The sequence below is a fragment of the Carcharhinus amblyrhynchos genome, chromosome 1 (assembly GCF_965287045.1).
Source record: "Carcharhinus amblyrhynchos chromosome 1, sCarAmb.v2.hapA, whole genome shotgun sequence".
Lineage (NCBI taxonomy): Eukaryota > Metazoa > Chordata > Chondrichthyes > Carcharhiniformes > Carcharhinidae > Carcharhinus > Carcharhinus amblyrhynchos.
In genome coordinates this window covers 175,447,579-175,474,771 of record NC_137324.1, presented here as the reverse complement: position 1 = coordinate 175,474,771, position 27,193 = coordinate 175,447,579, and the positions used below count along the sequence as shown (strand labels likewise).

General features: G+C 46.7%; 1 protein-coding gene across 3 annotated transcripts in view; it reads right to left on the bottom strand.

Moving 5' to 3' along the window:
* bmpr1ba (bone morphogenetic protein receptor, type IBa) overlaps nt 1–27,193 on the bottom strand; it is a 414,749-nt gene that overhangs the window by 178,110 nt on the left and 209,446 nt on the right. For 2 of the 3 annotated variants that reach the window (XM_080195685.1, XM_080195693.1), the window contains exon 3: nt 23,984–24,091. The gene's annotated coding sequence lies outside the window, so the exon portion shown is untranslated. Of the gene's footprint in view, nt 1–23,983; nt 24,169–27,193 lie in introns of those variants that run through there. The other variant, XM_080195675.1, reaches the window with a different exon arrangement.

The following is a 27,193-nucleotide window of genomic DNA, read 5'->3' as shown; positions in this document are numbered from 1 at the left end:
TAAAAGCTCCCTATTCCTTTCCTTTAATTCAACTTAATAAATCTGTCTTTTCAACAGATTTATTAAGTTGATGGCTGAACACATTTAGATGTTGCTGCACCATTCTAGTTAAGCAAAATGGCACATTGTAACCTTCCTTGGCAGTGCCTGCCATTACTCATGCACCACTACCGGCGAGATAAAACCAAACTCTCGCGTTCACGTCCCTTGTGTCACTGGAATTAAATGTCTGTGGGCATCTAAGAGGGCAGTGTTGGGTTCAGGACCCCAGTGGTGGAAGTCCCACCTGCCAATTGGAGGCCAACAGCTATTCACTGCCTGTCAGTGCCCCCCATCAACCCCCCCAACCCCCCCCCGGGAGTGGTGGCTGCTGCCAGTAATGCACCAGCGGCAAGGGACCCAGGCCACAGGTGAATGAGGGGCTGGTGGATCAGCAGTCTCTGGCAAGAAGGAGAAGGGTAGTCAGATGCAACATCAGAGGGGTGGCTCTCTGTGACCACCCCACTTCTCGATGTCAGGCCCCTCAATCAGGCACAGATTGAAGGCAAAACCCCAGCGAGTTCAAGAGAATCCCTGTACAATATCCCGGTGGGCTCAGAGATAATGGCCTGAAAGTGGCTCAGTAACGAGCCTAATTAGCCAGACCGTAAGGTCAGTCCATCCTCCCTACTGATTAGAACAAAAAGAAGAACGAACATGTATCACAGCTTGGTATGGGCTCCTGCTCTGCCCAAGGCCGCAAGGAACTACAAAAGGTCGTGAATGTAGCCCAATCCATCACGCAAACCAGCCTCCCATCCATTGACTCTGTCTACACTTCCCACTGCCTCAGCAAAGCAGCCAGTATAATGAAGGGCCCCACGCCCCCCCGGACATTCTCTCTTCCGCCTTCTTCCGTCGGGAAAAAGATACAAAAGTCTGAGGTCACGTACCAACCGATTCAAGAACAGCTTCTTCCCTGCTGCCGTCAGACTTTTGAATGGACCTACCTTGCATTAAGTTGATCGCTCTCTACACCCTAGCTATGACTGTAACACTACATTCTACATTCTCTCATTTCCTTCTCAATGAATGGTATGTTTTGTCCGTAAAGCGCGCAAGAAACACTATGTTTTCACTGTATGTTAATGCATGTGACAATTATAAATCAAATCAAATCAAAGTACAACACAGGAACAGACCCTTTGGCTTTCCAAGCCCCTACAAATCATGATGCTCTAACTAAAGTAAAAAAAAACCTTCTGTCCTTAGTCTGAATCCCTCTATTGTCTTCCTATTCCTGTAACCAACCAGATGCCTCTTAAATCTTGCTTATGAACCTGCTTCGACCACATCCTCTGGCAGCACATTCCAGGCACCCACACCACTCTCTGCATGAAAAACTTTTCCCGCACATACCCTTAAACTTTCCCTCTCTCACCTTCAACCTGTGTCCAGCCCTGCCCTTGTAATTGACAGTTCCACAGCTCCACTTAACAGGGGGTTAGTTTGCCCACCAGCAGGAATGAAAAGCATAGTTTCTCTCGTGCCCGCCTATCACCCAGCCCACTTCAATGGGTTCCATTTTAAGTCCAACCCCATTGCCTTCAGTTCTTGCAGCTTCCCGGCATCCTTTTGATACTGCGCAGGCCAGAACTGTACACAGTACTGCCAGTAGGGTCTAACAGAGGTTCAATGCAAGCTTAACACACCCTCCCTGCATTTCAATGTTATTCCTCCTGAAATGAACTTAATTCGCCTGGTTTTGATTGTCCCAGTTATTGGTCTCCGCAGTTTTAATGATTTTCTGGTGGGGGTAGTTGTGGAATTTCGTTTCCATTCTTGTCTGAAACACACTGAAGGGAAAAATGTTCCCAAACATTCCACGCTGCCAGGTGTCCTTCCTGCACATGGCAGCAACATTGCTTAACATTCTTCAATGCATTTAAGCTAAGTGTCATTTTGTTTATTTATTAGCATCACAAGTAGGCTTACATTAACACTGTAATGAAGTTACTGTGAAAATCTCCTAGTCGCCACACTCCGGCGCCTGTTCGGGTAAACCGAGGGAGAATTTAGCACGGCCAATGCACCCTAACCAGCACGTCTTTCGGACTGTGGGAGGAAACCGGAGCACTAGGAGGAAACTCATGCAGACACAAGGAGAATGTACAGACTCCACAGCCTTATGGAGTCTGCACCGCCCACAACCCCATCCAGGCCCTATTCCTGTAACCGCATATACTTACCCTGCTAATCCCTTTACCATGGCCAATCCATCTAACCAGCACATCTTTGGACTGTGGGAGGAAACTGGAGCACCCAGAGGAAACCCACGCAGACACAGGGAGTGTGTGCAGACACCGCACAGACAGTGACCCAAGCTGGGAATCAGACCCGGGTCTCTGGCGCTGTGAGGCAGCAGTGCTAACCACTGCGCTGCTGTGCAATATGAAACTGCTGCTTAATTTTAAAGCATGGCTGTCTAAACGACAGGACAGATCAATGCCAGAGGGGTTAAACTCAGAAAGCTTCACTCTGACTGCTTTTAGTTCTTGTCTATATTACTGTTGCCTCCTTTCAATAACTGCACGTTATTAATGAAGTTCCTGGGAGAAGCTTTATTTGCCCATGCATCCTGATGCACCGTGAGGGATAATTCACTTTCGCTGAATCAATGTGCATCAATAATATTTCAAAATTCGCAATGAATGTTTTAAAAAATATAATCTGCCAATTTGATTTCTGAAGGTCAGCTGTTAATTTTGCAAATTTGAACAGACTTCACTCCTTTCTGTGCATCAATCTCTTAGACACACCAGACCTGATTTTAACTCATTCAAAATCCATTCACTACCACGCGGCTGAGTTTTATAGGGATGGTGGTTGTCCCGCCTACTTGGGGGGGGCGCTGAAAGCAGGACAGGACCCCGCTTTGGTCGACTCTATGTCCAGGTAGACACATTGCCATCAACAGCCAATTGTGAGGCTGCTGCCATGGCTGTCATCCAATGGTGGATGTTGCAATTCCTGCCCTCACCAGTTGCAGGCGCAATGAGAGGGGCCGGCAGCTCAGCAGCGCCACCACTAGTGGTGGCAACTGCTGGGACTGCAGCTCCAAGTAAAGGTCATCTCAATGGCTGGACACCTTAGGAAAAAAAGAGTAGTGAGGAACTGGTATCTCCTGATAGATCCTTCATCCCCTCATAATTTTGTATCTCAGTTAAATCTAGCCTAAGCCTCCTCTTTTTAAAAGAAATAACCCCAGGCTATTTAATCTTTCCTCAAAGCTAAACATCACCGAAAATCTTTTCTGTACTCTCTGCATCAGTCGCCTCCTGCCTATAATGTAGCATCATTAATTCATTGAACCCCTACAGTGCAGAAGGAGGCCATTCGGCCCATCAAGCCTGCACTGACAACAATCCCACCCAGGCTTACTCCCGCAACCCCACACACCAACCCTGCTAGTCCCCCACACACTAAGGGGCAAATTAGCATAGCCAATCAACCCACATCTGCACATCTTTGGACTGCGGAAGGAAACTGGAGCACCCGGAGGAAACCCACTCAGATACAGGGAGGATGTGCAAACTCCACACAGACAGTGACTTGAAGCCGAAATTGAACCCAGCTCCCTGGTGCTGCGAGGCAGCAGTGCTAACCATTGAACCACCGTGCCATCCCTCCATGTAGTGACCACCTCCATGCAGTGCTCCAGCTGTGGCCTAACTTGTGTTTTATATAGTTCTAGCATAACCTCCTTGCTCTTGTTCCCTGTGCCTCAGCCAATAACGGAAAGTATTCCATACGCCTTCCTTGTACAGAATCCGGGCTAAATGTTAACGGATTGATCATTGAAAGATCGAAACTTATAATGCAAAGAACATGAGTTCAAATCCCACTGGGGCAGACTGGAATTTAAATGCCGCTTTTAAAAATCCAGAAATAAAAAGCTGATATCTGTAAAATTAACCACGAGGCTGTTGGATTGTCATCAGAAACCAACAGATTCACTGTTGTCCTATTAGGAAGCAAATCTGTCATTCTGCCCAGTGTGGCTCTAGCCTGGTACCAACCTTTTCAACTCTTAACTGAAGTAGCCTGACACTTAGGGTGGTACAGTGGCACAGTGATTAGCACTGCTACCTCACAGCGCCAGAGACCCAGGTTCAATTCCGACCTTCAGTCACTGTCTGTGTGAAGTCTGCATGTTCTCCCTGTGTCTGCGTGGGTTTCCTCCAGGTGCTCCAGTTTTCTCTCACAGTCCAAAGATGTGCAGGTTGGCCATGCTAAATTGATCCGAGTGTCAGGGGGATTAGCAGGGTAATTATGTGGGTTTACAGGAATAGGGGAGCTAAGAAAATTAAGGAATAGTGCAGGAAGATGGCATCGGAGATAAATCATAGAATCCCTACAGTGCAGAAGGAGGTGATTTGGCCCATCGAGCTTGCACTGACAACAATCTCACCCAGGTCCTATCCCCGAAACCCCCTTCTTTATCTCCCAGACACGAAGGGGCAATTTATCACGGCCAATCAACCTAACCCACACATCTTTGAACTCACTCTTGAGCCTCCGAACAGGCTGCCACTCTCTGGCTCCCCCCACCTTGTGACATCGAGTTCAACAGGAAAAATATATTCAGTAGACCGGCACAAAGCCAACACAGCACACCACTTTTAAACAATCGTGACCAAGTGCCATAAGATTCTTCACGTCGAAGGTAGGACTTCATTGAAAACTGCTTCAGGTTAATGAATGCTCGTGGCATGCAGATGTATTACAAATAGGAACCCGTCACAGGCCAGCTGTCTTTAACATGACCCATCATTGGGAAATCAAAGGTTTGCATTCCATCTAATTAAGTCAGCCCGCGTGTCATGTTTCTTGCCCTTGTGTGCTCCATAAACTTCATCTGGAGAGTTTTCAGTAAATACAAAGGAAAGTTTAAACTTTATTTATTAGTCACAAGTCGGCTTACATCAACACTGCAATGAAGTTACTGTGAAATTCCCCTAGTCGCCACACTCCAGCACTCGTTCGGGCCAGTGTATCTAGACTGTAGGAGGAAACAAGGCCACCAGAGGAAACCCATGCAGACACGGGGAGAACGTGCAGACTCCACACAGGCAGTGACCCAAGCCAGGAATCGAACCCGGGTCCCTGGCGCAGTGAGGCAGCAGTGCTAACCACTGTACCACCGTGCCACCCCACTAGGAGCAAACTAAGAAAAAAGTTAGCAGTACCAAAACGGGTGTGGCTTCCTCAATTTTATTCAACTCAACCACCTAACTCAAAATATTTGTGCTGAAAGATCTCTGGTTAAGGCTGTTATGTTAAACAACTTACTTCAAATTTTTTGTCTGCGATCATCAGTTGCAACATTTTCAGACAGAACAGGCTCAGTAAGACTGCCAGATTCTTGGAAAGACTTATTTGTGGTGACTAAAAGATTCCAGTTTCTCAAAAAAGACTAAATTACGTGGAATTTACAGCATTGAAAGAGGCCATTCAGCCCAACTGATCCATGCCAGTATTTATGCTCCACACAGACCACCTCACAAACAACCTCATTTCTCACTTAGCATAACCTCTCCTTTCTCCCTCATGAGTTTATCTAGCTTCTTTTTAAACTCATCAATGTTGTTAATCTCAACCACTCCCTTTGGCAATGGACCCCATATTCGGGCCTTGGTAAAGGGGGGGAACCGGTGCGGAGCTGGGCTTGGATCGCACTACTCGCCCAAAACCCGACTTTACCAAGTTTTCATGCCTGAAAAAGGGGTCCAACATGGTGTTAAACTTGGTCCCTTAAAGTTTGATACTATCTGGAGTAGTGCTGATTTTGATTTGATTTGATTTACTATTGTCACATGCATTGGTGTACAGTGAAAAGTATTGTTTCTTGTGCGCTATACAGACAAAGCATACCATTCATACAGAAGGAAAGGAGAGAGTGCAGAATGTAGTGTTACAGCTAGGGTTTAGAGAAAGATCAGTTTAATATGAGGTAGGTCCATTCAAAGGTCTGATGGCAGCAGGAAAGAAGCTGTTCTTAAGTTGGTTGGTACGTGACCTCAGACTTTTGTATCTTTTTCCTGACAGAAGAAGGTGGAAGAGAGTGTGTCCGGGGTGCGTGGGGTCCTTGATTATACTGGCTGTTTTTCCAAGCCAATGGGAAGTGTTCACAGAGTTGATGGATCATAGAAGCATAGAACCCTACAGTGCAGAAAGAGGCCCTTCAGCCCATCGAGTTTGCACCAAACACAATCCCACCCAGGCCCTACCCCCATATCCCTACATATTATATCCACTAATCCCTCTAACCTATGTATCCCTGGGCACTAAGGGGCAATTTCTTAACATGGCCAATCAACCTAACCTGCACATCTTTGGACTGTGGGAGGAAACCCACGCAGACATGAGGAGAATGTGCAAACTCTACACAGACAGTGATCCAAGCCAGGAATCAAACCCAGGACCCTGGAGCTGTGAGGCAGCAGTGCTAACCACTGTGCTACCGTGCCACGGATGGGAGGCTGGTTTGTGTGATAGATTGGGCTACATTCACAATCCTTTGTAATTCCTTGCAGTCTTGGGCAGAGCAGCAGCCATACTAGAAAGAGTGCTTTCTATGGTGCATCTGTAAAAGCTGGTGAGATTCATAGCGAACATGCCGAATTTCCTTAGTCTCCTGAGAAAGTAGAGTTTTTTTCACTCTTAACTAATGGGTAACATTTAGAGAAGTGTAACATTACATGACCATCCACACTGGCCATATGTAACAGTGCCCCCATTATAATCAACAGCTCCAGCAGCTGCATTGAAGCTGACTGGCTGACCTTGTTCAAGGAGAAATTCCTGTAGGCCTCGGAGACAGACACATGGGCTGGAAGCGAGGAACAAAAAGACTGTCCCCAGCTTACGGTTCATGTGAACAATTTTTTACTTTTTCTTTCTTCTCACCCGTTCTCTCAATTGCATTTTAGATTCCCGTCACTTGATCCCGTTTCCTGGTACAGGTTCCCATATGGACTTCTTAAAAATTCCTTTGTGGGACATGGGCGTCGCTGGCCAGCATTTATTGTCCATCCTTAGTTACCCTTGAACTGAGTAGCTTGCTAGGCCATTTCAGAGGGCAGTGAGAGTCAACCACATTGCTGTGGCTCTGGAGTCACATGTAGGCCAGACCAGGTAAGGACGGCAGATTTCCTTCCCTAAAGGACATTAATGTCCCAGATGGGCTTTCCTGACAATCAACAAATGGTTTCATGATCATCAGTAGATTTTTAATTCCAATTTTTTGGAATTTAATTCAAGTTCTACCATAAGCAGGATTCGAACCCAGGCTCTGGAGTCTCAAGTAGGCCAGACTGGGTAAGGACGGCAGATTTCTTTCCCTAAAGGGCATCAGTGAACCAGATGGGTTTTTCCAACAATCAACAATGGTTTTAATGTCATCAGTAGATTCTTAATTCCAGATTTTTTTTAAAATTATTGAATTCAAATTCCACTATCTGACATGGCTGGATTTGAACCCGGGCCCCCAGAACATTAAGTAAGTTTCTGGATTAATAGTCTAGCGATAACACCATGGGGCCATCACCTCCTGTTAAACAGGGTAATTGATTAAAGAGATGCAAGGGTAGAGTAAACCAAAACCAGGATCCATTACTGGAGAGACAGACTTGGGGAAGTCAAATTAAACCTTTGTCTAACCTCAATTAGATCACACTGTGCTTTGGACTCAATATCATGAAAAGAACATAAAGCTATTGTGAAAGTTACAAATAACAGGGATGATAGTGTAACCATGTGGTTATAACTTTGACTAGGCTGGGGCACCTTTTGATCTGAAAAAGAGAAGGTTGAGTGGTGGCCTGACAGAGATCTTTAAGACAACAGAAGAGTTTGACAGCAGAGTTGTGAAAAAAATGCTTTGACTTGTGGAGAAAACAAAAACTAGAGGCTATAAAAATAAAACAGTTACTAATAAATTCAACAGCAAATCCAGAAGAATCATCTTTATCCAGAGAATGATGAGAATGTGGAACTCACTATTATGTGGAGCACTTGAGACATTTATAGAAAGCTGGAGGTTTTGATTTGATTTGATTTATTATTGTCACATGTATTGATATACAGTGAAAAGTACTGTTTCTTGCGTGCTGTACAGACAAAGCATACTGTTCATAGAGTACAGAGGGGGAAAGGAGAGAGTGCAGAACGTAGTGTTACAGTCATAGCTAGGGTGTACAGAAAGATCCACTACATATGAGGTAGGTCTTTTCAAAAGTCTGATCGTAGCAGGAAGCAAGCTGTTCTTAAGTTGGTTGGTATGTGACCTCAGGCTTTTGTACCTTTTTCCCGATGGAAATGTAGATGGAGTCAATGGATGGGAGGCCAATTTGTGTGATGGATTGGGCTATGTTCACAACCCCTTGTAGTTTCTGGCAATCTTGGTCGCAGGAGCCATATCTAGCTGTGATGCATCTGTAAAAGTTGGCAAGAGTCATGTTAAACTTCCCTAGGCTTTTGAGAAAGTAGAGTCATTATTAGGCTTACTTTGTATCCTCAGACTGTGACCTCTGGTTCTGGACACCCCCACCACTGGGGACAGCTTTCCTGCATCTACCCTGTCTAGCCATTGGTAAGTCTCTATGAGATCCCCCCTTCAACTGCCTGAACTCCAGCGAAAACAAGTGAGCGAGGCCAATCCTTGTCGGAGCTGCTTACTCCCATTACTGTCTCCCAACTACCAAAAACTCACAAGTTAGGCTATGTCCTTTTTCAGAACTGAAAAAAAAAACAGCAAGCACTTTCAGGTGACCTGAAAACGTAACTCTAAATCACTGGCATTTTCCACAAGAACACAAAGCCCCTTCAGAATGTGGCACCGCTCCAGAAACCAGCCCCTCGGGTACTTGTTCTCCAGGGCCATGTGCCAGTTTGGGGTTATTTTACTACCAGCCCTTCTGTTAGTGGAACAGGCTAGTCCACAAATCACCTACCATAAAACACCTTTATTAGTGGATAAATATATTGTTCTCTCAAGGGTCAGATTTAGTTTTCCCCCTTCAAAAGTTTTCCATAATTATGCCAAGACCCCATATTTTTCAACCTTGGAAGTATTTTTATTTTAAAAATATACACAGCCACAGTCTGACATTTCATTCTCGCTATTCAAATGCCTCCTTATTGGGATGGAGGCTTTTATCTCTGCTTCTGCAACTAAAATGACCCTATGTATTTGGTTAGGTCGCAGATTTGGTGACACAGTATAAATAACTCACCAGATTCCTGAAAAGCAGCTCTACAAAATCCCTTAATCTCTTTATAATATAATTAATAGCGGATTGATGGCATTATTCCAATCACTTTGTCACAGCCCCAACTGCAATTGCCTTGTAGACCTTTGTCTGATAAGTGCCTTGGGACATCTTAAGACTTTAAAGGAGGTTTGTAAATGTGAGTTACTGTTGTAATCTACTTATGTATATTATAGTCGCGTAAAAATTCAAGTTATTTTTATATCACATTGTCAGACTGTGGATGGCAAGTTAAATCTGGGCGGCACAGTGGTTAGCACTGCAGCCTCACAGCGCCAGGGACCTGGGTTCAATTCCGATCTCGGGCCACTGTTTGTGTGGAGTTTGCGCATTCTCCCTGTGTCTGCGTGGGTTTCCTCCAGGTGCTCCAGTTTCCTCCCACAGTCCAAAGGTGTGCTAGTTAGGTTGATTGGCTATGCTAAATTGACTCTAGTGTCACGGGGATTAGAGGGTAAGTGTATGGGGTTATGGGAATGGGGCCTGGGTGGGATTGTGGTTGGTACAGACTTAATGGGCCAAATGGCCTCCTCCTATACTGTAGAGATTCTATGAAATAACTGATAAGTATTCATCCCGCAGAAAAAACTCCTTTGATATGTTCAATGATTCACATTACAACCTAAGAAATAAGAGTTGCATGAGGCCATTTGGCCCTTCAAGCCTTTTCCACCATTCAGTAAGATCATGGCTGATCTTTTTCATGGGTGCCATGATTTCACAATGGTTAGCACTGCTGCTTCATACTGCCAGGGCAGGGACCCGCGTTTGAGTCCAAACTTGGTCACTGTCTGTGTGGAGTTTGCACGTTCTCCCCGCGTCTGTGTGGGTTGCCTCAGGATGCTCTGGTTTCCTGCCACAGTCCAAAGATGTGCGGGTTAGGTTAATTGGCCATGCTAAAATTGATTCTAGTGTCAGCGGAATTAGCAGGATAAATATGCGAAGTTAAGGGAATAGGGTCTGGGTGGGATTGTGGTCGGTACAGACTCGATGGGCTGAATGGCCTCCCTCTGTACTGTAGGGATTCTATGATCTCTTCTTATGGGAGACAATTCCTGTGACAAAATTTGGAAAGGAGTGATACTCACCTGAGTGCTTGTTTTAGGATGAATAGATTAGGAGAGAATCCAGGTTCAATTCCCAGCTTGGGTCACTCTGTGTGGAGTTTGCATGTTCTCTCTATGTATGCATGGGTTTCCTCCGGGTGCTCCAGTTTCCTCCCACGCTCCAAAGATGTGTAGGTTAGGTGGATTGGCTGTGCTAAGTTGTCCCTTAGGGTTAGGGGGATTAGCAGAATGAATAGATAGGTTTATGGGGATAGGGTCTGGGTGGGATTTTTGTTGGTGCAGGCTCGATGGGCCAAATAGCCTCCTTTTGCATTGTGGGGATTCTATGATTTATCTACGATGCCATCTTCCTGCACTATCTGCCATCCCTTAACTTCCTTAGTTCCTCAACATCGATCAACATCTGCCTCTAAAATCTGAAAACTCACAACTCTCTGGGGTGTGGAGTTTCAAAAATTCCCAAGTCTTTGAGTCCTAATTGGCCTGTCCCTTATTCTGAGACTGTGGCCTGGTGTTCTAGATTCCCCCAGCCAGGGGAAACATCTTCTCCGCATCTACCCAGTCAACCCTCTTCAGGTTCACAGCCCTGTTTGTTTGTAGACGGCTTTGATTTTATTTCTCACTCAGCTGGTTAAGAGCTGGTTAAATCCATAAAGATTTATAACTCTGAGAATTAACAGTTAAACATAACCAGTTAAATCAGCCAGCACCGCCTTGCTAATGGTGATACGCTGGAAGGTACTTGATGGCATTCATGCCAAATTCCTCAAGTTTTGCAAGCGTTTAAGGCAGCGGAAATGTCTTGAACAGGGAACGGCCAACTCACATTGCGGGTAGTATTCTGAGGTTGGAGTATAGGACTCTGTTTGGAGTTTGCAGTCTTTCAGTGCTTCAGGGTGTAGCTCCAATATGCGTTCATAGAAAGGGGATCACTGCCATTCCAAAATAACTAAGAAACCTCGCTGTAATGTCTAATGTAGAAGGCAGATGATGCATGCACACCATGAGAACAGTGTGAAAGAAACAAAAAAATTAAGTTATATTTTATTCATTTTATTTTTTTATTCATTCACGAGACCTAGGTATCACTGGTGGGCCAGCATTTATTGCCCATCCCTACTCACCCTTGAAGGGCTGTTGAGCGTCAACATTGCTCTGGAGTTACATGTAGGCCAGGCCACGTAAGCTCAGCAGATTTCCTTCCCTGAAGGACATTGGTGAACCAGGTGGGTTTTTCCAACCATCAACGATGGTTTCATGGTTGTCAATAGATTCTTAATTCCAGATATTTTTTATTGATTTTCAAATTCCACCATCTGGCATGGTGGGATTTGAACCCAGGTCCCCAGAGCATTAGTTGAGTTTTTGGATTAATAGTCCAGCGATACCACAAGGCCACTGCTTCCCAAAGTTGAGAGTCAAAGCTCGATGCATTGTAACAGCCTTCAACAAAGTCAAACAGAATGTTGAACAACAGATAAAAGAGTAGAGTATAAGTCATAGAATCCCTGCAGTGCAGAAGGAAGCCATTCGGCCCGTCTAGTCTGCACCAACTCTCTGATGGAACACCTTACTCAGGCCCATTCTCTGTCCCATTCCTGAAGCCCCACATATTTACCCCACTAATCCCCCTAACCTAGACACCTTCACACACTCAGGGTCAATTTAGCATGGCCAATCCACCTAACCTGCATATCTTTGGACTGTGGGAGGAAACCAGAGCACCTGGAGGAACAGGGAGAACGTGCAAACTCCACACAGACAGTGACCCGAGACCAGAATTGAACCCGGGTCCCTGGCGCTCTGAGGCAGCAGTGCTAACCACTGAGCCACCCTGCCACCATGATCAGATTATACAATGCTTTGATCACCTTGGGCACTCATGCCTCTGAGGCAGAGGGTCATGGGTTAGATGTCAATATGAGAAGTATAAACAATTAGTTCCAATTCCCCAATCCATCCTGAATGTCAAGATATGCAAGTGTCGAGTTGCGACAATTCCCAGGTCAATGTAAAATTTCCACGAATCTATTATGAATTAGCCTCCCACGGCGCTGAGAGAAGGAGCGGACAGATATTGATGCAAATCGAAGGCTGCAGTGCAGTAAGATCAAGTCCTTTCTGGAACTGGGACACTCCCAGGAGCTGACTATTGAGGTGAAGGTGCCCTCAGAGGGGCAGCTTATTCTTACTGGAAGTCAGGGGCAAATGTTTAGGCTCCACTGATACTGAGAATAGAGGTGGACCGTGCTTGAAAATGACAAGTTCAGTCTGCTGGCTTCTCGACATGGCTCCTGGTGTCAGTCGTTTGAGGTCAACATGGGAACGGGGCCATGAAGTGGGCAGACAATCTGATGAAGGGCCCTGTTAGGGATGAGTTCAGGAGGTTGACTGGGTTTCCCAATCGATCTCTGGTGTTCCAATGTGACAAGAAACAGCTCAACTTGCCTGGCAGTGGGCACCCACTGGCAGGCCCACTCTGTCTGTCTGGGTGGGTGGGGGTACAGCCAAAAGCCACACTGTAGAGGTGTGTGTGTGGGTGAGCGGAGGAGTTTGGGGGTGGGCACTCTCACAGTGGCGCTCTGGATGATTTTCTCACAACCTTTGATGAATATTTTGAAAAATGCATCTGAGCGGGCAACTTCCCATTGCAGCGTCCTCTCAGTTACTCTGCACCGCAGCTGGACGCTCGCCTGCCACTGAAAGGCCTTTGACTGGCCCTCCAACATCTACCACCTGTTTCCATGCCAACCAGGACAGCGTCCTGGTCAAAATTACAGCTCAGTGATTACCCAGCACCTCCCCAACACCCCCTCCCCCCACCAAACCCCCACCCCCTGGGTTACTGACATGGAATTTGAAGTTTAATTTATTTATTAGTGTCACAAGCAGGCTTACATTAACGTTGCAATGAAGTTACTATGAAAATCCCCTAGTCGCCACACTCTGGCGCCTGTTTGGGTACACTGAGGGAGAATTTATCATGGCCAATGCACCCTAACCAGCACATCTTTCAGACTGTGGGAGGAAACCAGAGCACCCGGAGGAAACCCACGCAGACACCACGGCAAGTGTAGACTCCGCACAGACAGTGATCCAAGCTGCAAATCTAACCCCTGGTGTTGTGAGGCAGCAGTGGTAACCGCTCTCCACCATGCTGCCTGGAAATAGCCTACAGTGAGGAAGGAGGCCATTCGGCCCATCAAGTCCACACCAACAACAAATTCACCCAAGCCCTATCCCTATAGACCCACATAATCCCCCTGACACTAACAGACAATCCCACCCAGACCAGTTCCCCATAACCCCAAGAATTTACCAAGCTTGTCCCCCTAACCAACACATCTTGGGTCACTAAGTGGTAATTTAACCAGGCCAATCCATCTAACCAGCACGTCTTTGGGAGAAAACCGGAGCACCTGGAGGAAACCCACGCAGACACGGGGAGAACGCGCAGACTCTGCGCAGACAGCGCCCCAAGCTGGGAATCGAACCTGGGTCCTTGGCACTGAGAGGCAGCTGTGCTGACCACTGTGCCGCCTCATCTCCTGTTTTCCCATCACTGAGGTAAAAATTCAGCTTTGTCTGGTTGACGTGGTTGGGGGGGGGCGGGAAGGGGAGTGGGGGGGAGGCGATCTGTAAATGGAGCAAACACATTCTGATTAGGAGTTTTCTTGAAGTCACCATTTTCCAGGAGGAAGCCGGAAGGGGCCCTCACCATTCCGGGGATGGAGGAGTGCGGGCACAAAACGCTCGCACGTTACACTGTTCTGAGCCAGCCCAGTGGCATTTGGTGTTGCTGAGAAAGCTCTGTGACGCTAACGTCTCAATGAGTTACCTGTGACGTCAGTAACTTTAATGAAGCAGCAGTGCCCCTTTAAGATCAGCGAAAGCTTCAAGGCAAGGCCACTCACAACAATGAGCATCCTGCAGGCTAACTTATGGAATCATTAGACACAAAGGTTCTTTAGATGTAAAATAACATAGAAGCTATTGATGGAAAGCACCACTGGGATATGTGTTAGTTACATCAAATATTAATATCCTGCGGTTTTATTTGAAACAGATGTCGGAGTGAACGATATACGTCATACAAAAAGTTGTAAAAGCCATTGAAAAACAGCAGTGAAGAATCTGTCCTCGGAGTACACACGGACTGGAGCACAGTTTGCAGATTCGCTTGAGGAAAGCAAAAGATGGAAAACATGCCTTCAATTCCTCCAGCGCCAAGTTCCTGATGTTAACCACATAGCAAGGAGGTGGTGGAGGAGCCAAGCAGAGAACAAGTGAACAAGAAACTAATGTGTCACTGATTGCAACGCGGGGCAAATAAACTCAGAACATGCCACTATTCTCCAAATCTGCCGCTCGCCAACACCCTCCAGTCTTGAGAGGAGACACCCACAGTTAAGAAAGTCCAGGGCTGTCTGTGTGCAGTCCACATGTACTCCCCGTGTCTGCGTGGGTTTCCTCCAGGTGCCCCGGTTTCCTCCCACAGTCCAAAGATATGCAGGTTAAATTGTCCCAGTGTCCTAGATGTGTAGGTTGAGGGGTTTAGTGGGTTAAATATGTGGTATTACAGGGATGGGTCTTGCTGGGATGCTCAGTCAGTGCAGACTCAATGGGTCAAATGGCCTCCTTCTGTACTGCAGGGATTCTACCATAATTCTATAATGACTTTTACAGGTGCACCATGGAAAGCATCCCTTCTGGATGTATCACAGCCTCGTATGGCTCCTGCTCTGCCCAAGACTGCAAGAAACTACAAAGGGTCATGAACGAAGTCCAGTCCATCACGCAAACCAGCCTCCCATCCATCCACTCTGTCTACGCTTCCCACTGCATTGGAAAAGCAGCCAGCATAATCAAAGATCCCATGCACGCCGGACACCAACTCTTTTACCTTCTTCCATCGGGAAAAAGATACTGAAGTCTGAGCTCACGTATCAACCAACTCAAGTACAACTTCTTCCCTACTGAACCTACCTGATATATATTAAAGCCGACCTTTCTCTAAACTCTGCCTCTGAGTGTAATACTACATGCTGCACCCTCTCCCCTCTGTACTCTATGTACGGTATGCTCAGTCTGTATAGCGTGCAAGAAACAATAATTTTCATTGCATCCCAATATATGTGACAGTAATAAATCAAATCTAAATCCTCATCTTAAACTGGGAAAAGCTATGAAGGGAAAAGCAGCAAATGTTATATACAGGTCAGATTGTTCCAGGTACCCTCACTTTGCAGAAGAAGCCGAATTTCAGAGCAGGTTTTTATTTCCAGCAGCTGCATTTACATATTAAAAATGTTTTTAGCAGTGTGCGAGGGGAGGGGAGGAGTTACAGGGCAGTGAGTCACCAAGTAGCCTCTTTCTACAGTGTGTGCATGCGCGTCAAAAACCTCTCTCCCTTTTACCCTGAAAATGGGGACTGTGACATTAGTTTGTGATGTCCCGGAACACCTGGGTCAGAGATTATTTCCCTGTGGTTTGATTTCACTCAGCAGTCCCATTGCCTGATGTTCAACTTTATTGAGAGTCCACACATTCTCTGGAACCAGGTAGACTGGTTCCTTTACACCGAGCACTCACACGAAAATACTTTTCACGCAACCTTTTTGCGCCTTCACTGAAAGGTAGCACTGTTGTTGCTGCGCATTTATCTAAAGTGGACTATTTTCCGTTACAAGCAATTTTCTAAGTTGTCCCAGCACGTCTGACATTGTTTTATTCATTCGCGGGACATGGGCATCACTAGCTGGGCCAACATTTATTGCCCATTTCTATTTGCCCGAAGGCAGTTAAGACTCAACCACATTGCTCTGGAGTCACATGTAGGCCAGACTGGGTAAGGACAGCAGATTTCCTTCCCTAAAGGACATTAGTGACCCAGATGGGCTTTCCTGACAATCAACAATGGTTTCATGGTCATCAGTAGATCTTTAATTCCAATTTTTAAAATTTAATTCAAGTTCTATCATGAGCGTGATTCGAACCCAGGTTCACAGAACATTAGCTGAGTTTCTGAATTAATAGTCCAGCAATAACACCACTTGGCCATTGCCTTTCTAATCGGATGCTCATACCCTAACTTGCACCAAGTCCCAACACTCACCACCCCTATGCACTCTAACCTTCATTATCCTCAATTATAAAATTCTCATGCTTGTGTTCAAGTCTCACCGCTACCCCCCATCTTCCCCCCCCAAGCCCCCAACATCCCTCCCCCACCACCACATCTCCCCTAGCTCCTATTATTTTCTGAGGTAACTGCACTCCTCCAATTCTGACCTCCTGGGCAGCCCTGATTTTAATCATTCTGCCATTGAGCTGTCTGAGCTCTGGAATTCCGTTCCTAAAACTCTCCACCTCCTCCTCCAAGTCTCTCCATTGAAATCACAGTTAGAACTTTGACTGTTCACGCCAGTGGGATTCTCCAGTCCTGCTGATGGCACATCCCCGACTGTGGGCTTAACGGCGGCAATGGAAAACCCCGTTGACAACAGCAGGACCGGAACATCCTGCTGCTGGCCAATGGCAGATCGTCTCTGCCACAGCGAAACACATGGTGGTTACTTGGAAAATCCAACCCAAGTTTTTGGCCCAATTTTTGGTTACCTGTCCTATTAGTGCCTTACATCATTCAGTGCCAAATATCTCTGGCTAACACATCTGTGAAACACCTTAAGTCATTTCATTAAATAAAAGTGCCACACAAATGCAAGGTGCTGTTGTTGAATGAACGCTTATTTGTGTAGTATAAGGATCTGTCACGTATGGGATTTACGTGAGACTGAATACAGTGCTGCCTACTCAATACATATGAACCACACCCAGGGTCAGTATAGTGTTGCACAGAGACATGCACAGAGCATGGAGACATATCCTGGCTTATATTCTTTACTGTATATTTGTACCTAGTTCCAAGGCTCAACCAAGATTTACAGTTTTCTACGTATGACTGCAAAGACTTCTTCACAGCTCATGAATAGTAACCAACACCTGACAGCAATGTATTCCGGACACACCGGGCAGCACAGTGGTTAGCACTGCTGCCTCACAGTGCCAAGGACCCAGGTCCGATTCCTGTCTTGGGGTCACTGTCTGTGCGGAGTTTGCATGTTCTCTTTGTGTCTACGTGGGTTTCCTCTGAGTGTTCTGGTTTCTTCCCACAGTCCAAAGATGTGCAGGTCAGGTGAATTGGCATTGCTAAATTGCCCATTAGTGTCAAGGGATCAGCTAGGGTAAATGCATGGGGTAATGGGGAAAGGGCCTGGGTGGGATTGCAGTTGGTGCAGATTCGATGGGCCAAACAGCCTCCTTCTCCCCTGTAGGATTCCTTATTTAGCTGTCTTTTTCTTATTTTCAAAACCCCGGTATAAAAATGAACATTTTACCTGATTTAGACAAACTTGATGAACTAGACTGAGTATTCCAAGACTGGATACATATGGTCCTTTTGTGAAATTATCACAATGTAAGTTGCATTCCACACCTACTAGTGCATCACATTGTCACGACACTTGGCAAGGACTGTGAGCTCCAGAGGGAAAGAAAAACACAGCTTGGTGTGCCGGGCCTGCCTCACAGTTGCTGTCTCTGAGCTTGGCTATCTCTGTACTAGGCTGCAGATGGGATGGTGATAAGTCACTGGAGGCACCCGCAACCCATAGACTGGAAACACATTGTAAACGGGTGGCAGGGGAGGTATGTCAAGATTTCCTGGGGGGAGTAGGGGGGATGGTCAGCTCTGTAGGTGACTGTGCACACAGCCTCCAGCTGGGGTGCACAGGAGTCCACAAGGGGCCAAAGGCAAGCAATTGGCTTGGGTGGGCTGGTTGGAACATCACCATGACAATGATGGGATCCAGAATTATTGGGAGAGGCTGGAGAACAACAAGAGGAAGTTCCACCTTCGTACCATGAAGTTGTGTGTGTAAGGCACACGGACAATAAGTACTCTCACACACTAGGTTAAAGTTTAACAGGTTTATTTGGTAGCACGAGCTTTTGGAGCACTGCTCATTCATCATCTGATGAAGGAACAACGCTTCAAAAGCTCACGCTACCAAATAAACCTGTTGAACTTTAACCTGGTGTTGTGCGACTACTTACTGTGCCCACCCCAGTCCACTGCCGGCATCTCCACAACACGGACAATGGGAGAGGAAGTGTCAAATTCAGTTTGTAAGTGAAAGTGAAGAACCACCAGCTTGCGGTATCACAGTAACAGCACTGGCTCAAAGCGAAAGTAACAGACAATTTGATCAAGACATGGGTTTGAGGCAGTATGGGAGGAGTGCACTGCAGAACTAATCATCCCCCTTCTGGGGCCACCCTCTAACTTGCTGCAAGAGTAAGCAAGAATGAGCTTTGTTGGAAAGGAGGAAGGCCTCCCTGGGAAGAAAGTGATCAAACGCCACTGCCTTCATTCATGTTGAAAGTGGGATATTCCGAACTCAATGGCTTCACATCACCGTCTCTGATTCTCATAGGAATATGGGCCTTGAGAGTGCAGGCAAGAGTGAAGGAGCTGCATCATATATGGCATTCCATCACTGAAGGCCAGTCACGTGTTCAGCAGAATTGGAATTCATAATGGGCCAAAGGGCCTCCATTCACTGAACATGAGCAACTGATTGGTCATTAGTATGCCACAAAGATTTAATAACGGCTTTATCACCAGCAGTAAATTATTATATATACAAAGGCTCAGACAGAACTAACTATGCCATTGAACAACTCTCTCCCCCAGGCTCCAACTGCAGGCCCACCTTAACCCTGGATACACGCCCTCACTCCTGATTGGCTCAGCTTCCTGTCTTGACAATCCATAGGCTCTTGCCCATTCACAAGGCCCTCAGGCAACACCCCACCTTAAAGGATCATTCTACCACATAGCTATTGTATGTGAGTAAGGGCGGCACAGTGGTTAGCACTGCTGCCTTACAGTGCCAGGGACCCAGGTTTGGTTCCCGGCTTGGGCCACCATCTGTGTGGAGTTTGCATGTTCTCCCCGTGTCTGTGTGGGTTTCCTCCGGGTGCTCCAATTTCCTCCCACAATCCAAAGATGCGTGAGTTAGGTGGATTGAACATAAGAACATAAGAAATAGGAGCAGGAGTAGGCCATCTAGCCCTTCGAGCCTGCCCCGCCATTCAGTAAGATCATGGCTGATCTGTCGTGGCTCAGTTCCACATTCCCGCCCTCTCCCCATAACCCTTAATCCCCTCGCTTATCAAAAACCCATCAACCCGCGTCTTAAAAATATTTAGTGAGGCAGCTTCCACCACCTCAACGGGCAGAGAATTCCAGAGATTCACCACCCTCTGAGTGAAGAAGTTCCTCCTCAACTCCGTTCTAAACCGCCCCCCCCTTTATCTTGAGGCTGTGCTCCCTAGTCCTACTGTCCTTTCTGAGCGGGAAGAGTCTCTCCACCTCTATCCTATCCATCCCATTCATCATCTTATACGTCTCAATGAGATCTCCCCTCATTCTTCTAAACTCTAACGAGTACAAGCCCAGTTTATTCAGCCTCTCGTCATAGCTCAACCCCCTCAACCCCGGTATCAGCCTAGTAAACCTCCTCTGCACTCCCTCCAAGGCCAAAATATCCTTGTGTAAGAATTGCCCCTTAGTGTCAGGGCTCCAGCTTGGGTAAATGCATGGGGTTACAGGGGTAGGGTTTGGGTGGGATTGTAGTCAGTGCAGACTTAATGGGCTGAATGGCCTCATTCTGCACTGTCAGATTCTATTCTACGATTCCAATCTTATTTCACACATTGGCCTCAAGTAGCTTGTCCTATTTCATGACTGGGGGGACTCAGTTTAGCTCAGTTGGCTGGACGGCTGGTTCATGATGCAGAGTGATGCCAACAGCAAGGGTTCAACTCCTGGCACCAGCTGAGATTATTTATGAAGTCCCCGCCTTTCAACCTTGCCCCTTGCCTGAAGTGAGGTGATCCTCAGGTTAAAATCGCCGCCAGTCAGTCAGCTCTCCCCCTCAAACAGGGAGAACAGCCTGTGGTCATCTGGGACTATGGCGACGTTACTTCATGTTTAATGTACAGTGATCAAGAAAATGAAATTGGCTCATTTTTTTCCTGCCTCCGGAATGCAAGCAGGAATGCATCGGTGGATGTCTGTCCAGTTAATCGACCACAGAATGGGAATCAAGAAGTGACTTTTTGATCTGTGTTGCTCACTGCCAAAGTTGATGGCCGCTGGATATTAAGGCCCTGTCTGCTGAGGCACTGGCTCTCACCTTGAGCTCATGATAGATAAACAAAGTTTGGAGAAGCAGGAACCGTAAACCCCACATCAGTACTGGCTTTCCAAGTGGTAGAACTTTTATTGTGTTCTCACTGGGGACCCCAGCCCCTACGGCTGGCTGGCAGTTTAACATAATCATCATTAAAAGTTTGTAAAATTATCACTTTCCATGAGTTGTTGGTCATTTTACAGCACCCCAAGGGTTGCAAAGACATACGTTTTCTCTTTCTAAGCTCATTAACAGGCCAGCGTAGGCATTGCAAAGACCACAAACAGATCCTTTCTCTCAAAATTAAGTTGCAATCAACTTTCACACGTGCACCGTAGACAGGACCGGAATGCCACCAGGGGGTTATGATGATGAGATTTGAGCAGCAGGGGTGCTTCTGGCTTCCTGAAGTAACAGACGAGCTGTTCAAAATATTCACAATCCGTAAATCCAACACCTCTGCAAGCAGGCTCCAGCATTCTACGTGAAGAATGCACTGTTCAGATAGTTCAATGTGGTTCTGAATGGTAACGTTTGTCAAGATTTGCCATGGAATCGTAGCCTGAGCAATTTTCTCAGGCAACATACAAGCACATTGAAGGTGCTGGATAGCTTTGTGGTGTCTCTAATTCAGGCCTCCAGTAGCTTGACCCAGTTGTGATCCTCCTCCATTCACCACCTAAAGTGGCAAATCTGTATTTTCCTTGACTTGGGAGGGCAGTGAGATGGACAGGATCACACACTCACCTGATATCCACAAGCAATGAGCTTTCCAACAGGGATCAATGGGTGGCAGTCTGCAGCAGGAAATCCACTTCGAAAGCCCACCAGCGCCTCTACTTTCTCAGAAGACTAAGGAAATTTGGCACGTCAGCTATGACTCTCACCAACTTTTACAGATGCAGCACAGAAAGCAGTCTTTCTTGTTGTATCACAGTTTGGTGTGGGCTCCTGCTCTGCCCAAGACTGCAAGAAACTACAAAGGGTCATGAATGAAGCCCAGCCCATCACTCAAACCAGCCTCCCATCCATTGACTCCGTCTACACTTCCCGCTGCCTCGGAAAAGCAGCCAACATAATCAAGGACCCTGCGCACCCCGGACATTCTCTCTTCCACTTTCTTCCATCAGGGAAAAGATATAAAAGTCTGAGGTCATGTACCAACTGATTCAAGAATCGCTTTTTCCCTGCTGCGGTCAGAGTTTTGAATGGATCTGTCTCGCATTAAGCTGATCTTTCTCTACACCTTAGCCATGACTGTAACCCTACATTCTGCACCCTCTCCTTTCCTTCTTTATGTATGGTATGCTTTGTCTGTATAAGCACATAAGAAACAATACTTTTCACTGTATCACAATACATGTGGCAATAATAAATCAGATCAAATCAAAATCACTTGTCTGTTCCCTCTCTAGTTTAGAATCTTGATCGCTCAAAGACAGTGCAAATCTTGGGACTGATAACTGGCAGCTTGCGGGATAGCGAGGTGGACTGTTGTTCAAGTCAGTGAGATGCCCTTACCTGGAAACTCTGCACAGAGAACACCATACCTCAAGGGGTCATAGAGTGGAGATTTTGACAGTAAGTTCATCGTGGTGTTAATGTAAGCCTAAGCCTACTTGTGACACTAATAAATAAATAGCTAAATAAATAAATGGGGTGGTCCCTGTTGTACAGTGCCATGATGTAGAGATGCCGGCATTGGACTGGGGTAAACACAGTAAGAAGTCTCACAACACCAGGTTTAAGTCCAACCACTTTATTTGATAGTAATCCCAGCTTGTGAGATTACTATCAAATAAACTGGTTGGACTTAAACCTGATGTTGTGAGATTTCTTACTGTACATTGCAATGTCAGGTGCCACTCTGCTGGGAATGCATCAGGGCTCTTTACCATTGAATACAGGTTGGAATATCTGTCAGAGATTCGGGGAGGCATTTGCCAAATGCGCCTCCCCCATAAGGAAATGGGCCATTCTCTATAAAGTTGGCAGGGGATGGTGGGACGGTGGGGGAGAGAGCAGAGCTGGCTCACTTTAAAATTCTCTGCTTAAAAATTAGACTTCGCTTCACTTGGGGTCCAGACCACAATCTCAGCCTGAATCCAAGGCAGGTCCAATCGTACCTGCAGGCCTAATGTCAAGCCTCTCTGAGGGGCGGGGGATGCAGGGTCCTTTGAGGTGAGGACACTCACTTTTTATACGCTGACCGATTTGCCTAGCACAGGCTACCCTGGAGCCTGTGACCATGCATCGAAATCTGCCTGCATAGTCCCACAAGGCCGTTCCAAGACCAACACAAAAACAGATCCACTTCAGCTGCAGCAATCTCCACCCCACCTCCCCTCCCCCATTACCCCCACCTCACCCCCACCATCACAGTTGAAAAGGCATGGCTGTTGGCATCATGCCCCTGTGCACCATTTAGACCTAGTGCAACGCAGCTCATCCTCAGTGCACCTTCCAACACAATTTCAATGAAATGGAGTTGCTTTGAAGCGGTTAGAAAGTACAAACGAGGTATAATTTCACCACCCCTCTGTTTCTTCGGGACTGGCGAGTTACACAGCGGCCCGGCCCTCAGTATGAGGGGCCGTCGCTGCGCTGCATTTGTTCCCTTTTCATCCGTTTTGACAAATGGGGCCTCAGATTTGTTGGGTTCGGGCCCAGTATTACACGTGATCTGATCTGAAATGTCAATAGCTCATAAACAATGGTATCCGAGTGGAAATTGGCTTACGCTGCCCTAACCTGCTATTATAATTGATGTCCCTTCTCCCTCTCCAAGGCACAACAATGATGTTTTCATCGGCTATATTTAGAGCAAGCGTGGTGTTCTCCGTTACTGTGCAAAGATGTCTATGTGCGAGGGCTCAGTAACACAGACAATGCATTATCCACAACCACTCCAAGCGACAACAGGTAGGAATTTCAAATCCAGACGTTAGGCAGGGCAGACAGCGGAGTCTTTTTAACCTCGCTTCGAGTTAGTGAATGCTGGATTTATAACAGTTTCAGCAATAGTTAGGGAAGAATCAAACCAGTTGCACTCAGCCAAGAAGGGGCTCCTGTGTAACAAGTGTGAAGCGAAACAGGAAACATTTGAGGGAATGGAAATAAAGTGAAGAATAATTTGTAACCAAACGGTATTCTATAAATGAAAGTGCTGCAGCCCAAGGAAGACTGAGAACAAATTCTACGCGTAGCATTTAGCCCAGCACTGAAGGTCACACCACAACTTAACATTAGCCGAGACTTGGAACCGCATAAGGAGCTTTCTACACAGTACAGCCGAGAATTAATGGCTCAAACGTCACAAATCAGAAGCACAACGTTGCAAGACTCCTACCTGAAAGCTGTCCTGCCCTTTAAGCCTAAAATGATGCCAGAGGTCCGGCGAGGTGCACCAATCTGCTCATTCCGAGGACCGAAGCCCAAACTTCGGAATCATTCAAACCTGTGGAGGAAGAGGAGGAGGAGGACTTGCGATCAGAATGCAAAAATCCAGCACTGGGAGCCTGCACACAACTACTACACCACCACCACCCCCACCCCTTATGTTCGCTGCTGTGTACGGATCTATAAATATTGACCCTGCCAACACTTGCGCCCTGGCACACGGCAGAGGTCCCTGTTATTGTACACCACAGTATCGGAATGATGAAGTGCCTCATTGCTCAGCTGCAGACACAGAATCACACATAGCAGCAGCGTGAGACTATAAATAATGTTACCCTGCCAGAAACAGCGCAAGTAGGAGTGAGCCCAGAATGCCTGGGGAGAATCCCCCCCCCCCCACCCATCAACGTGTACATACCCTCCCACCCTCCGTTATGTAAACACCCCCCACCCTACCCCCCCCCCCCCCTTCGGCATGTACGTTTCAGTCAAAGAAGTTTCCTTGCTAAAATAAGTAAAGCAAATATCCTGCGAGCCACTCCTGCAACAGCTCCCATCTCCCCCCATCCCCTCCCTGCTCCCATGTTCCTGTTATGCAAAGGCAGCAGACAATTAATTTTGACGACGAGAGTGTGAGTCACGAAATTGTGCGTTCTGTTGCTCGACTTCAAAGCTAAGACGACAAGCAACACATCGTAACCAGATCTCTTTAGCCGAAAACCATTGACTGACAGATCCCTGAAAGAGCAAGTCAAAAGCGCTGGGATGAACCGAATAAACGCATGCTAAATTTGACATTTTATACATATTTCAAGTTAATAAAAATCACATGATTTTCAGTGTAAATGTTTTTGTTACTCCACTACACGCCACAGGTGAGGTAAGTCCTGAACAAGGGCCCATTCAAGAGTCTCATATTAATCAGATGCTACAGAATGTATACAATCCAGTGGGCCAAAGTGCTTGGGTGGGATTTTCCAGCAATTCCTGTCAGCAGGATCACACAATCTCTACAGCGCAGTCAGTAGGAGGCCAATTGGCCGTTCGATCCCGCACCAGCAACCATCCCACCCAGGCCCCATCCTCGTAACCCCATATATTTACCCTGCTAATCCCCCTGACACTAAGGGGCAATTTAGCATGGCCGATCCACTTAACCTGCACATCTTTGGACAGTGGGAGGAAAGCGGAGCACTCGGAGGAAACCCACGCAGACACGGGGAGACACACAAGTCTGGAATTGAACCTGGGTCCCTGGCGCTGTGAGGCAGCAGTGCCAACCACGGTGCCTTCTGGTCTTGCCAGTGGTGACCCCCCTGCTCCAGGGGTGGAAGCTGCAATCAACAGGAAACTCTGTTGACAGTGGCAGGACTAGAAGATCCCGCAGCCGATCGGTGGTGTGCCCCCTCTGCAGAAACACACCGCGGTGGGGAGTGAACAGAAAATATGTAGCACTGGTAATAATCCTGAAATATCGAAATGTATTGCTGAGCTGCTGTCTTCAGATTGAGATTGAGATGCCATCACACAACTTCCAAATGGTGGCAATGACTTTAAACCTTACCTGGAATCAGAAGGTAGCAGAGATCGAACCCCTCTTGTGGGGGTCTGTTGACGATAATGAGTGTGAAGAAGCTCAGCGAGGACAATCACCCTAATTTGCACCAATACTCAAAGATCCCTATCCAGACCCAATTCTTTGGCCAAACTTCTGGACGGGCGGTCTTTTCTCTCGAGAGTAGACTCCACTGAGCAGTGGCCTGATAGCGGTCTTTAAAGTTTGGAAAGGATTGTAAAAGGTAGGCATACAGAAGGTGTCAATACCTCAGATGACCCCAGAGCTACTGACCATAAATATAAGATAATCATCAATAAATGCAATAAGCAATTCAAGAGAAATGTCTTTACCAAGAGAGTGGGGAGAAGGTGGGACCTGCCAGCACAATGGTAAGTTAGGGACAATAGCATAAATGTATTTAAGGGAAAGTACGGTGGCATAGTGGTTAGCACTCCTGCCTCACAGCACCAGGGACCCAGGTTCAATTCTGGTCTTGAGTGGCTGTGTGGAGTTTGCACATTCTCCCTGTGTCTGCGTGGGTTTCCTCTGAGTGCTCCAATTTCCTTCCAAAGATGTGCAGGTTAGGTAGACTGGCCTTGCTAAATTGCACCTTAGTGTTAGGAGGCTTAGCAGGGTAAATAACCAGGGTTGTGGGGATAGGGCCTGGGTGGGATTGTTGTTGGCACAGTCCATGGTGGGATTTGGACCCGGCTCCCCAGAACATTAGCTGAGTTTCTGGATTAATAATCTCGTGGCAATATCACTAAAGGTTTCTGATTACTGCCCTCAAAAGTGATTTTTTTTTGGGTCATCATATAGTTGATGTTTTTCATTGTCAGAATAATTTTAAATCTATTCCAGAATTCAGCATTTAAGGTGCACAATAATTTAGTCCTCTGAACTCTGATTTGTTTGATTCAGGTGGAGAAATAGCTAATGTGATTTCAATTGTGTTTAATTCCAATGATGGAATGTTCAGTTCTTACACATGAAAGCCCAATGTTTCATTATCGGGTGTTGACTGGACGAGAATATTTTTCAACAGTACCCTTGGGAACGTGACAATCTCCTGCTTCTCCTGCTGATAATTCAATTACTGCAAAAACACGGTTCGCAAGAGCTGGTTTTGGCCCACATCAGGTTTGTTGCAAGAGAAAATCGTCAGGCAGCGTGGCTTCGCTGGACAGCACGTGGTGGCATGATAGTTAGCACTGCTGCCTCACCACGGACCTGGGTTTGCTTCCCGGCTTGGGTCACCGTCTGTGTGGAGTCTACACGTTCTCCTCGTGTCTGCGTGGGTTTCCTCCGGGTGCTCCAGTTTCCTCCCACAGTCCAAGGATGTGCAGGTTAGGTGGATTGGCCTTGCTCATTTGCCCCTTAGTGTCAGAGGGACTGGCTAGGGTAAATGCATGTGGTTATGGGGATAGGGCCTGGGTGGGATTGTAGTCAGTGCCAACTCAATATGCCACATTCAATGGTTTAATGACAGCAGAGCTAGCTGGGAGGGGGGAGTTCCTATCCGCATTCAAAGGAGAAGCCCTGAGTACTGTGGCAATGCCAATTCTCCCCAGTTGTTCTGGAATCTCCAAGTATTTAGGATTA